At 40.2% G+C, this 13,848-nt stretch overlaps 1 protein-coding gene across 1 annotated transcript in view; it reads right to left on the bottom strand.

Moving 5' to 3' along the window:
• Window positions 1-13,848, bottom strand: part of LOC135697532 (uncharacterized) — a 336,829-nt gene that overhangs the window by 316,153 nt on the left and 6,828 nt on the right. The window lies entirely within an intron of this gene.

Raw genomic sequence — 13,848 nt, 5'->3', positions numbered from 1 at the left:
GCGGACGCGTGGTGATATAATTAAAAGCATTTTTTTTTTCTCGAGCCTTAGTCAAATGTCACTGCTGCTGGTTGTCGAGCGTAACATATTAGCAGCAGTAGATTAACGTGCGCGAAAACTGAGAAGCCAAATCTGCCACTGACTGGCGTCGTCGCATCCACCGCGTTCATCCGATGATGGGGGAAATGGAGAGGTGTTTAAGGTTAATTATATGTTGTCTACACACTATGCCGTGCTGGAGCTGGAAGTGCACCTCATTGTTGGTGGGCCTCCGAGCCTCGTCGTTTTATAGGTAAAGTGGCAAAGTTTTTTTCCTCATTCGTTTCAAGCTTCAAGCGGGAGAAAAGTTATGAGCCGCGCGTATCCAGTTGGCAGATTAAACCGGGTGATAAATAGTGCGTTCAAAGTTGCACCTGGGACGCCCGGTTTCGCAATTCCGGGGGCGGTGGGAAAAAGCGTCGCAAGACAGGTAATAAAATTACGCGCGCCAGGGAAAACGGTATTTAAGAGCTTTTTAAAGTGACAGGAAGACGGCATCTGCTGCCTCATGCAGCAACGAACACGCTCTGATTAATTACGAAATTTCGCACACCGATGTGGCGACGAAATGGGTTAATACTGTGTAGGCAAAGGCAAAGGCAAAACTGAATGGTATAAATAAAAAATTATCCAACAGCACACACAATAAGACTGCTAACCAACCGGACCAGTTTTCTCATCCCGCCAAAGCGCCCCGATTGGATTGAATCACCACCTCTTTTGCTGACTCGAAAGTATGACATCACCCTTGCGTGCATTCTCATTTTTACGACCATTTTCAGGAGATTTTTTCAATTGTCAGTCGAACACCATTCCGGTTTTGGGCTCGCGTAGTTCCCCGTGCGATTGGGTTTATTTATCTCATCAACTTTTACCTCAAAAGAAAAATAATATGTTTTCAGTAAAGGTCTCTGCACCGGACAGAAGCCACCGTTGTCAATGACCACTTGGAGGCTGAATGCGATTGCTGTTTCTGGCGATGACGACTGTGACTTGTGACCATGAAGCGGTAAACCTCTTGCGCGTGTATTGTCTTTAGCTGTTTTGCGGTAGTCAATGTACCCTACCTACTGCAGACCCGCAGCGTGTTGGTGTCTGCATAAGCCTCACGGCTATTTATGTTCAAGAGAATGGTGAGGCAAAAGATGGCTGACCAGTAAAGGGAAACTATGTCACACTGCTGCTTTCAAGCATCGGAATAGTGTCAAGTTGAATGAACTTCTTTGTTTTTCGTAAATTTAGTAAATCTGCAATATTACACATACTGAAATTCGGTAACGGGAGAAATTTGACACACTTAGAATAGATTGCAGAATTCTTTGAAAAAATTAGCGAAGTGATCTGTAAATGAAAACTTTAAAGATGTCTTGTAATTTTTCATAAACTCATCGAAAGATTGTAGAGAACAAGGTTTACAAACGTGACGATGCTATTTTTTTATCGAACTCTTCAGGACAACAACGAAAAATTCGTCGGTCAAGGGTGGAACGAAAAGTAGTCCACTCAAATTTAGTGCATTTCTGGATCGGATCTGGAAAGTTTTGACAGCAGTTTGTTTTGAAATGTTTCATCTTTCAGCATTGGCGTAGCTAATGTGGGGCGCTCGGAAAAAAAAACTTAAAATCACGGCCAGCTATCCAGAACAAAATTTTCTCAAATATACACCGTGAACTATGGTTCACGGCTGTGGTTCACGAATATGGGAACTCTTTTTTTCCCGTGTGCCAAGGGGGTCAGGCCCCCTCAGAATCCATTTCTCCAGAATCCTCCCCAGGAATTTTGGGTGTTTTTTATACACCGTTATTTTGTCAAGCAGTTTCGAGGTTACTTTTTATTTTTATTGATTTTTATGAATCCCTACTAGAAAAACAATGTCGAGAATTTATATTACATCGACATTTAATCGTTAGCATAATGAGACGTCTTCAGGCTCTTTCAATTGGCCAAGAGTTCAGGGAATTTTCTCCAACCTCAGGGACCTTCGTAAAACTTCAAGGACTTCTAAGAATTTCAGGGAACATTGTAGAAATTAATAAAACTAGGAACTTAATAGAGCTTCAGAAAATTCGTAGAAACTCAGTGCGAAAAAGTTCAGAAAACTAAAGGGTGTCCACGATGAAATTTCCACACACAAAATTGATTCGCAAAATTCGAGTTTTCATCCGATTGCCATCAAATTTTCAGGGATTGAGAAATAACTATTAAACTTCATTTTACCATTTTACTCGTATTTTGTTTACAGTCCATACGCAAATGCCCGCACCTTGGCCTTAACCCCGGCCATAAGATTCGGCACAACCTGTGAATCAACCGTTTTTTGCATGTAAACCCATACTTTCTTCAGTTTCTCGACTGTCTTCACTACCTTAGGTCGTTTAAGAAGGTGCTGCTTCATAATCGCCCAGTACTTCTCGATGGGGCGGAGCTCCGGAGTGTTGGGAGGGTTGAACATTTTCGGCACGAAATTGACCTTATTGGCCGCATACCACTTCAGCACGTCCTTGGAGTAGTGGCATGAGGCCAAATCCGGCCAGAAGATTGTTGGGACGTTGTGGGCCTTCAGGAGAGGAAGCAGCCGCTTCTGGAGGCACTCTTTTATGTACACCTGTCCGTTCATCGTGTCCTGGGTCACGAAAGGTGCACTCCGCTTCCCGCACGTGCAGATGGCTTGCCAAACCAGGAATTTCTTCGCAAATTTGGACATCTTCTGAGTGCGGACATGCTCCGGAACGCTGAACTTATCCTTGGCCGTGAAAAACAGGTTGCCGGGGATCTGTTTGAAGTCGGCCTTCACATATGTTTCGTCGTCCATGATGCAGCATTCAACTTTCGTCAGCATGTTGAGGTACAACTTCCTGGCACGGGTTTTGGCGGATTTGTTCTGCTTCTCGTCGCGATTAGGGGCCTTTGTACCTTGAACGTTCGAAGCCTAGCCTTAGTTTTGGCCTTTTGGACAAAACTTCGGCTTAGGTGCAGCTTCTTAGCCACATCCCTAACGGAGGCGTTCGGATTTCGGTTGAAGGCCCCAACTACGCGGTTGTGATTTTTGGTGTTGTACGGAATACTTTTTCCTTCACTTCTGGGCTTCCGATCGGTGGTCAACCGTTCCTCAAACCGCTTAATCACTCGCGACACCGTGGAATTTGCAATTCCCAACGTTTTAGCGATGGAACGATGCGAGAGATCCTTGTTCTCGTGATGAATGCGCAAGATTTTATCACGCACGAGCTGTTCTTTCGACTCCATTTCCGCGAGTTTTGATCACAGGACTTTAAAACTTGCAGGATGTAAATAATGCACTATGAACTAAATCCACCCAAATTTTCATTAAATTCTACCCAACGGTTAAAAAGTTAGAGCAATTTCATATTGTGGCAATTTTATCGTGGACACCCTTTACGTAGAAATGAGAACTCTATTTAAGTTTTGAGATCTTCGTAGATGATAAACATTATTTAATTTCAGGGAAGCTCATTATTGTTTGGGATCTTCATATAATTTCAGGATATTTTTTCTCATGAGCTTGGAATTGTTCAGGGAGTTACGTACAAGTTCAAGAAATTCCATATGTGAAACTTTGCTGAAAATCAACGAGAAACGTTGAAGTGCAGGAATTTCCTAGCATTTTGAGAAGCTGGATAAAACTTCAGGGAATTTTCTAGTAGAACTAAATAAATATTTCAGTAAACTTCTAAGATCTTCAGGGATACTCGCTTAAGTTTAAAGAACTTCGTTGCAGTTTGTCAGAGATCTTACTTCAAAACAGCTCAATGAACTTCTAGGAAGTTTTGGGAGCTTCTTTAAATTTCAAGGAACTTTCCAGGTGTTCAAAAATATTTGTAGATGATGGAGGTCTTTTCAGAAGTAATCCTAGAATAAAGAAATGGAAAAAATATAGAATTTGGCATAAATTCCGGGAACTTCGTAGAAGTTGAGAAAATTTTGTTAAGCTCAAGGGAGTTTTTAAGATGTCGAGCGAACGCTGCATAGGTTACAGGATATTCTTTTAGACATCCTTCCTAAACAGCAGGTAAGATTCAAAAGATCTCCAGATAGACGAAGATATTAGTAAAGTACTTTTGATATTTTTTCAAGACTTCTGGATGATCAAGTTCTGCAGATCTCCATCTGTTTGAAAATACAAATGAAATCTTTCTTATATTCTTTCAAGACTGCAGGTTTATCAGAAAGTATTCAAAAGTACTCCTGCTAAAAGAAGCTTATGGAATCTTGAATGGTGAATCTAGATTTCATGGACATGTTAGTACATTTTCTATAGGGAATACTGGTGATTTTGCATTTGTTCAAGAATTAGCACGATATAGTGTGTATGGTTTAGAACATTGAACATTGATAATATCAAAAATAAAAATAACGAAAAAGCTGTTATCCGTATCAAGGACGAGTAAATAATAAATTGGCACCTAATGGGTTCAACCAAAACTAGCTCAATTTCAAATAAAAAAAAAATTAAATAACCCTATAAGCTTTTGAAGAAAGAAATTCAAATAATATCTAGCTTCAAATAGGGGCACAATCATACAATTTAGGAGTTCATTTCTTTCGATTGGAATTAAAGTTAAATTTAAGACTTCAATCTTGATTCTATATCTAACTCCGTGATATCGAAAGTTAGCTTGTCCCAGGCATAGAAAAAAATCATTATAAATGCTTTATTATTCTCTTTTTTTCATCAAACATTAGAATCTGGATAGCAAATAAGATTGGGATCTCAAAACTATTATTATTTAAACTTTCAGAATTTTAAGGATAGTTCATTGAAATATATTTTAAACTATTTCCTATGTCCTAAATGTATGTATTCTATGTGCACATTGCGATAATTCAAAGCCAGACATTTTTAATATTATAGCATTAAGTGTTGGTACCTATGTCTGAGATTTGATTTATGATTAAATATGGATCATCTTATTAAAATCTTGTTAAAAAATTCTATCTTACCCTTAGAATTATCTAACATGTGAATTTTACATAGTTGAAGATGATAATTTCAAGTAACAGACTAAAGTAGAAATTTTTATACGATTGATCAGGAGATGAAAGTATAAAGTTGATAGTTCCATTAGAGTACGGCAGTGTGAAAATTTTATATAGAGAGTAGAGAGCCAGCAAGGACATGAAAGTATAAAGTTGATCGTTCCGTTAGAGTACGGCAGTGTGGTATATAGAGAGTAAGCGAACTTTCCTAAAGTTGTCCTTACTCGCTTTGTACTCTCTATATACCACACTGCCGTACTCTAACGGAACGATCAACTCAATACTTTCATCTCCTCATCTATCGTATAAAAATTACCACTTTAGTCTGTTACTTGAAATTAGCATCTTCAACTATGTAAATCGTTGACTTCACGCAGAAGTAATACAAAACATATAGTCAAAGCACAGACAAACAGACATAACACTCGCAAGTTGTTCATCGAACAAGCATTTAACGGTCAATTTAAAAGTATCGTAGTTGGTAGTACCGCCACATGTGGCGCGCATAGTCAATTCCCTTGCGTTTGACGTTTACACACTACCGCCATCTGTTCAGCGTACTACCCATCACAGTGTACTCAACAGATGGCGGTAATGTTTTAGCGACGATGTTTTACAGTGAGAAATATTCAATGTGTTATGTCTGTTTGTCTGTGGTCAAAGTATGTGAATTTTGTTTAGTTTGAGATCCTAAAAATTCTTATGATATCTAAACAATATGTTATTTCATTACAAAAAGCTTGAACAAACGATTATTGCTTGCTCAAAATCAGTATGATTATAAGGCTCCCCGGAGCGTTGTTATAAAATTAATGCAATAAAATGTAATATTCACCATCACAATAATAGTTAGCTTCACCATAATAGGTCGTATTATTGGATGAACTGAAAACTAAAATAACAAAAAGCTTTGACGCCTTTTGATTGAATGCCAGTTCCAGAGTTTCTATCTGTAATTTAACAAAAAAAAAACGTAAACAGCCCCCCCCCCCCCCCATAGGCCCCCTCCAGTAAAATTTTCTAGCTACGCCAATGTCTTTCATTACTGAAAAGTTCGTCACGATTCATTTTTTTTAAAGAAGTTATACTTGATGGAAGCCGCGGACCGAAAATTAATTTTGGACACCCATTTGGAAAATCCAACGTGGTCAGGTTCAAAAATCGCGAAGCCGTTGAAATTGGCTAAATCGACCGTGTGCAGTAGTCTCAAACGTTTCCGTAAGCGGCATACTATCGATCGGCAGGATCGTAGCAAGCGCCGTAGTGGAACTAAGGATCGGAAGCTGCATTTGAAGGTGTTGAGAACGTTTAGGGCAAACCCAGGGATGTCGGATTATTATATCGCCAAGAAATTCAATGCCAGCCAAAGCACCGTCAGAGAGTTTTGTCAGCGAGCAGGATTTTGATCTTTTCGGGCCAGTAAGTAACCAAACAGGACACTGAAGCAGAATCTAGTGGCCAAAAGACGTGCTCAGAAGTAGTAGGGGAGAACAGTACATAACGCACCCCCGGGGTAAGACGCACTTTTTCATTTTATTTTGAGTTTTTCTTGGAATTTTAAATCCAATTCTAGGATTTATCATGCAGGATTTTGAGTACAGATGTTATGCTAGAAGTGCTGCTTGATAAGACAACAAAAAAGTTACTTAAAAGCCATGAAAAACACAAATGAAAGTCAGCTGGTGCGTTCTGCCCAGGGGGTGCGTTGTATACCATTCTCCCCTACAATGAGGTTCTTACAAAGTTCGAAAGATGCATCCTCATGGACGACGAAACTACAGTGTAATCGAGACAACGGGGTAGATTTCTTCGAAAAGGACATCAATCCACCCAACTACCCTCAATTCCGCCCAATTGAAAAACATTGGGCAGTTGTCAAACAGAAGTTGAAGAAGAGTGGTTTCATCAAAATCAAGTCGAAATAATTTAATTTTTCCTTTAAAATGCATTAAATGACCTTCATTTTGAATACTCAACATTTCAAAAATGATTCCGTTGCACTTCGTTTTCTTAGAAAGAGAAAGCAAAATAATGCCATCTCTTTTTCTCTTCACCAAAGGCAGACACAAAGCGACTGCTGATAGGCGTTATGGAAGTTTCGGTTGCGTTCGGGTGTAAAGCAAAAATCATGAAACTCAACCTCACCACAGTTTGGTGAGATTTGCATCTGGTGAACTTTGTTAGCATGATATTCCAAGCTGTGATATCACTGCTTGCAATATCAACCGCAGTTGTTTGTTTGTTGATTTTTGTCTGAGAAAATCAAATGTGATCTTTTTCTTTGGTATTTTTCCAACACTGCTCAGAACCACGCTAGCCAGACATGATCCTGGTGCTCACGGGGAGTTTCATAATTTTTCTCAAATTTTCCTGAAGACAATGGAACTCTCTTCAGAACTACTCTGAAGTTCTCCTCAGAACTACTCTAAAGGTCTCCTCAGAACTACTCTGAAGTTCTCCTCAGATTTACTCTGAAACACTCCACAGAAATACTTTGCAGTTCTGCTCAGAACTACTCTAAAATTTTACTAAGATCAATGCTGAAATTCTCCTCAGAACTACTTTGAAGTTTTCCTCAGAACAACTTCGAACTCCTCTTCAGAACTACTCTGATGTTCTCCTTGGAATTACGCTGAAGTTTTCCTCAGAACTACTCTAAAAATCTCCTCAGAATTACTCTGAAGCTCTCCTCAGACTTACTCTGAAACACTCCACAGAAATACTTTGCAGTTCTGCTCAGAACTACTCTTAAATTTTACTCAGAGTTACGCTGAAGTTCTCCTCAGAACTACTTTGAAGTTCTCCTCAGAACTACTTTTAAGTTCTCCTCAGAACTACTTCGAACTTCTCCTCATAACTACTCTGAAGTTCTCCTCGGAATTACGCTAAAGTTCTCCACAGAACTACTCTAAAAGTCTCCTCAGAACTACTCTGAAGTTCTCCTCAGACTTACTCTGAAACACTCCACAGAAATACTTTGAAGTTCTCATCAGAACTACTTCAAACTCCTCCTCAGAACTACGCTGATGTTCTCCTCAGAATGACGCTGAAGTTCTCCACAGAACTACTCTAAAGGTCCCCTCAGAACTACTGTGAAGTTCTCCTTAGACTTACTCTGAAACACTCCACAGAAATACTTTGAAGTTCTCCTCAGAACTACTCTTAAGATTTACTCAGATTTGAGCTGAAGTTCTCCTCAGAGCTACTTTGAAGTTCTCCTCAGAGCTACTTTGAAGTTCTCCTCAGAACTACTTCGAACTCCTCCTCAGAACTACTCTGATGTTCTCCTGGGAATTACGCTGAAGTTATCATCAGAACTACTCTGAAGGTCCCCTCAAAACTACTCTGAATTTCTCCGTAGACTTACTCTGAAACACCCCTCAGAAACAATTTGAAACTCTCCTCAGAATTACTATGAAATTTACCTCAGAACTACTTTGAAGTCTTCCTCAGAACTACTTTGAAGTTCTCCTCAGAACTACTTTGAAGTTCTCCTCAGAACTACTTCGAACTCCTCCTCAGAAGTACTCTGATGTTCTCCTCGGAATTACGTTGAAGTTCTCCTCAGAACTACTTTAAAGGTCTCCTCAGAACTACTTTGAAGTTCTCCGTAGACTTACTCTGAAACATTCCTCAGAAACAATTTGAAGTTCTCCTCAGAATTACTATGAAATTTACCTCAGAACTACTTTGAAGTTCTCCTCAGAACTACTTTGAAGTTCTCCTCAGAACTACTTTGAACTCCTCCTCAGAACTACTTTGAAGTTCTCCTCAGAACTACTCTAAAGGTCCCCTCAGAACTACTCTGAAGTTCTCCTTAGACTTACTCTGAAACACTGCTTAGATACAATTTGAAGTTCTCCTCAGAACTACTCTGAAATTTTCCTCAGATTTACGCTGAAATTGTTCTCAGAACTACTTTGAAGTTCTCCTTAGAACTACTTCGAACTCCTCCTCAGAACTACTCTGATGTTCTCCTCGGAATTACGCTGAAGTTCTCCTCAGAACTACTCTAAAAGTCTCATCAGAACTACTTTGAAGTTCTCCTCAGAACTACTTCGAAATTCTTCTCATAACTACTCTGAAGTTCTCCTCGGAATTACGCTGAAGTTCTCCTCAGAACTACTTTGAAGTTCTCCTAAGAACTATACTGAAGTTCTCATCTGAATTACTTTAAACTTCTCTTCAGAACTACTCTCCAGTTCTCCTAAAAACTACTCTAGATCATTGATGAAGTTTTCAACATTTTCCTGAAATGTAAGATGTTGTCTGAATATTCTCTTGAAGAGCTTTATACTTTCCCGACAGTCGGGACTTCTCTAAAGATATATTTGCTCCCCAGAAGTTCTTTGAACTTCTCAATAAATTAGAGTTCTCTGGACTTCCCATCGACAAAAGAAGTACACACACTTCCACCACCAACAAGCTTGTCCGCCAAAAGTATACCCAACTGAGGATAGTGTTCTCACTCCTGGACACCAGAATTTGCTGATCTACAACTTGTTGCTGTGTTTCGAGGTCCGATTAAACAGAAACTAACTGATCCACCTTAGCTGAAATAATCAAGATAGTAAAGTAAAATTAGTTTGTTTGTCTTGATTCTATTTTAAATAATCGATAATAATTACCATAAAATCCATATGAAAAGTAGTCGCCCATGAGCATGAGCATGACCATGATTGACCGCCCACGGTTGCTATCTTTGCCGAAATCATGCAGAACCTTCGCCGACAATGCAGGGAAACTCCGTCGAAAGTCTCTGGGAGCCTCCGTTGGCAGCATCTGAATTTTCGAGCGAAGTTTCAACGGAGTTTTCACCTGTTCATGGCTGCGAGGGTTCCGGTAAATTTCAGGGGAGATTTTCGGTGCTGCCAACGGAGGTTCCAGTGAGTTTCAACGGAGTTTTCTCGCGTTTTCGGTGGAGGAGGTTCTGTACGATTCCGGTGGAGATTTCTGATGGTCGAGGAGCTTCTGAAATAATTTTCTCGAGTCAGGAGTGTGGATTTGAACGAACCGAGGCGAACAACAAAACAAGACAAAACTTGAGATGCATGGATGCATGTATTACATTAAATGCATGTATTACATTAAATGCATTTAATTTTTAATGTTACAATAAGTACACCTCAAGTGATCATCCCTTAGGTTGCTACTCTGTTATTGCCAGATCCGCTGTACTTACACAGAGAACCAACAGACGATGCTTGGGACTAGCAATCATCCTCAATGTGAAAAAACTATGCAATACTAGCGCCGGCCGCGCCCGAACACAGGTCAAGAAAGAAAGGGGTAGGAATGCGTTGACGTAACACTCGCTTTGATGGAAGCCGAGAACACCTCTGCATTTCCACGAGGAATCACTGGGATATTGGATAATAGGGTTGGGTTTGCAGCAGGGTTCGTTTTGGTAAACGATAAACTGAATTCATGTCCTAACGATAATATAACGCGAAGAAGCATGCGATTGAACCCACGACATTCTGCTCAGTAAGCAAAAACGTTTGCCACAAGGCAGACAAGCTCCTTTTTAATCATCGAGTTGCTGTTTTTACCATGTAGTCATGTTAACAAATAAAACGATTGCCAAAATGTGAATGGGCTTGAGATTAGATTCATGATGTTCTACTCAGAAATCAAAAACGGTTGCTCTAAGGCCACAGAGCTCCTTATATCACATTATACCGTTACTCAAGTTGTTATAACTATTGAAACCCGGCACCGACGACAGCGAAAAGTTTTACAAAATACACGATAAACAATCGATCTTACCAAACATTTTTAATATGAAAGGACCTGAGACCGCATTTTTCTGCTCAGTAAGCAAGCCACTACAACCGACGATCTTTCAAATCAGAAAATTAAAAGCTACGAAAGAGTACTTAGGCCTTTATTATGTTCCACTTTCACGCGACGTTCAAGGTTTCGATTTGCTCTTTACGCATGGTTCAGGCAATCTTAACAAACTATGACCGAAGTAACGATAGTTCATGCCCTGGTAAAACGAGCTATTCAAATGAAATAACGTTCTCGAATTTCACTTGGTATGTGATGAACAACAGAAATACGCGATAATTCATATAGTTACAGCGGTTGATGGTTAATTTTAAATATACTAACGGTACAGCCTACGGCGACTACGACGGCGGCTACGACGGCGACTACGACGGCGACTACGACGGCGCTTATGACGACGACAACAGCGAATTTGTAATTTACCATTTGTCTAGGATATAGCACCTTTGCCCAGCACCTCCATTTGAGCTTCATGTCTACTATATGTCACTGTTTGTATTAAAACCATATGAAAATCAATCGCCCAAACTCAAAACTGCAAATCCCGTTTAGGTGGTTTGTTTATTTACAGGAAAAATAAATAGATTTTGCCCGCATGCATTGTGGATAGGAATGCAGTGTGTTCAGCCTTTTAGTTGTTAACTTAGCATATCTCTTAGAATAAAATAAGATGCTTCTTGGCAATGAGACCATATGGAGGCATGCTTCTTGATGCATTAATATTAATTTCTAAATTTTAAATGTACTCTAGGAAAAATACGTATTTTTTTTATTAATTATTACACCTGCCACGATTATCTTCAATTTCCGTTCAGCAGAAAAAGCACACGAAATTGAGTAAGAGAGGAAATGAGCACTTCTTATTCGTTTTAAGTAAATTCCGAAGCATGACGAGAGCAGTGGAGAAAACACAAATCTGATAATCACAACGTTTGAGGTTTGGGTTCAGTCGGCAACCCGTTTTTTCTATTTTTCTCGGCATTTCACTCACTAATACATTCTACATTTGTCTTTATCCATTTTCTTACATTGGACCGCACCTCGATATATCTCGTCCTCCGTAACATCCTGCGATGATAAATCAACCATATTGTAAACAAATCTTACATCCCCTAGTTGGGTGTACGGATCCGTATCTCCGCAGAAATTGATCAATTCCGAAGATAAACGGAAAATTCCGTAGATCTGGCATAGCTGGCTAAAACCCTAATTTTTGACACATTGTGGCTTTGTCTGTTTTTTTTTTTCATAAAACCGAAAACATCTAAGAATCAGAATTCATGAGCTGGAGCCGCGTACGAGTACTTTTTACAAACTCATCGTGGACTGGTTTAACCAAAACTGCGGGCCGAATTTAGCCTATTGCGCAGGTCTGGATTAGGGGTTATTGCGTTCAATTTATCGAGCTTTGATTTGCTTTCAAACTACGAATCCGCACCAGAAACAACAATTCACTATACAGCGATCTGCTAACCAAAAACTGGCTTATAATCAAACCACAGATTTAGACTGCTAATGCTGGTGATAAAATTTGCAATTCAATCGAATCACCACCGTACAACAGACATATTTATGAACATGCGATAAATGTCTGCCGATTAATCACTGAACGAGAAAATCAATTCCACTCGGAAACCATCAACAAGCTATTAAAAAATCAACTCTTCTCTCATTCACGGAAGTGCCAACTCGGGAGGTCCTCCAAACCAAGTCCAATGTCGTTGTGTCATCCTGCTTTTGAGGAAACAATTCACAGCTGTCGTACTCACCCACCACTCATTTAGGTAATATTTCCATCTTTGAATCTCGTTGACTCGTTCGCACGCGCTCGCACACTCCCCCTTCAACCGAAACCCCATATAAGTGCGAAAGACCTTTAAATTCCAGTAAGTTATTCATCCCATATGGCCTCCAGTTGACGCACGCGCGATTTCGATTTTTTTTTTCGTCGCTTGCTTGGATAGAACAACTTCACCGACGCCGTCGCCGCCGCCGCCAGTTTCACCGATTTCGATTTCATTTGGTTGTCGTCGCTTTACTAAGGCTGTGAACCATTTGCCAAGTTAAATTTAACTCGTGGTTAAAAGTGACATTTCGAAAGTTATTTTCAATGTTCGAAAATCCCCGTGCTGTCGATCGACCGGTTTTCGACCCACGGTTGTCAAAATTTAACTTTTTGTCTGTCAGAAATAACCATGCTCGGATAGCAGGGTTCATTGATAACTTTCCATCTGTCAAATTTTAACCAAAAGTTAAAAAAAATCACCAAATGGTTCAGAGCCTAACCCGTTCTTTAAAACAAAAAATCTGCCCCATCACTGAGGGCTCAGATCGATTCTAATTGAATCCTATCCTGTCCGAGTCCGTATGGCTTCAAGGAAATTACCTCAATCCGAAGATACAACTGCACCGTGTTCAACCGGATCCGTTGTTTTGATCCGGACGCAATGACCGACGACAACGACGACGAGTTGATTACCTCAGCCAATATTGCTGCCCAAAAATGGAGCCAGGCGCATGGTGGTTGGGCGAACATTGCGAAACTGGTTTTGCCGGTGATCTTTTCTTGATTCTTGTCGAAGTCTGTTGGCGGCGGAGGACGTGTGTGTGTGTGTGTGTGTGTATGTGTGTGTGGGACGATTGATTCAGAACTGTCGCAATCCAACCGCTGTTTCGCGTTGGTTGCCAAAGGAGCTTACCGAATCGTACCTTGATGCCGTGCCGATGGCTTGTGAGTGCGTATGTCAGCGGGGGAAAGGCGGCTATTCCCCCCGGTTTGAAAGGTGATATAACAAGGCTAATTTTTCGCCTCTCACCTTTGTATCGAAAGCAGTCACCGAGAGGGAGAGAAGTTATTTAATTTTTTTTATATGTCGGTATCAACAACTTCGGTGGAAGGTGTTACGTTTTATGCGACATGAAAAGGTTTCACTTCTTGGAAGTTCGCTTGAGTCTGGAACAGTTCACCAGCCGAAAAATGCTTAACATTGGCTGTGTTTGTGGATTGGCTTACTTCAA

Source organism: Ochlerotatus camptorhynchus, unplaced genomic scaffold, assembly GCF_037179485.1.
Source record: "Ochlerotatus camptorhynchus isolate MF236.1 unplaced genomic scaffold, CSIRO-AGI_Acam_v1.1 ptg000071l, whole genome shotgun sequence".
Lineage (NCBI taxonomy): Eukaryota > Metazoa > Arthropoda > Insecta > Diptera > Culicidae > Ochlerotatus > Ochlerotatus camptorhynchus.
The sequence above is the reverse complement of the archived record's forward strand: the minus strand, read 5'-3'. Positions and strand labels throughout refer to the sequence as shown.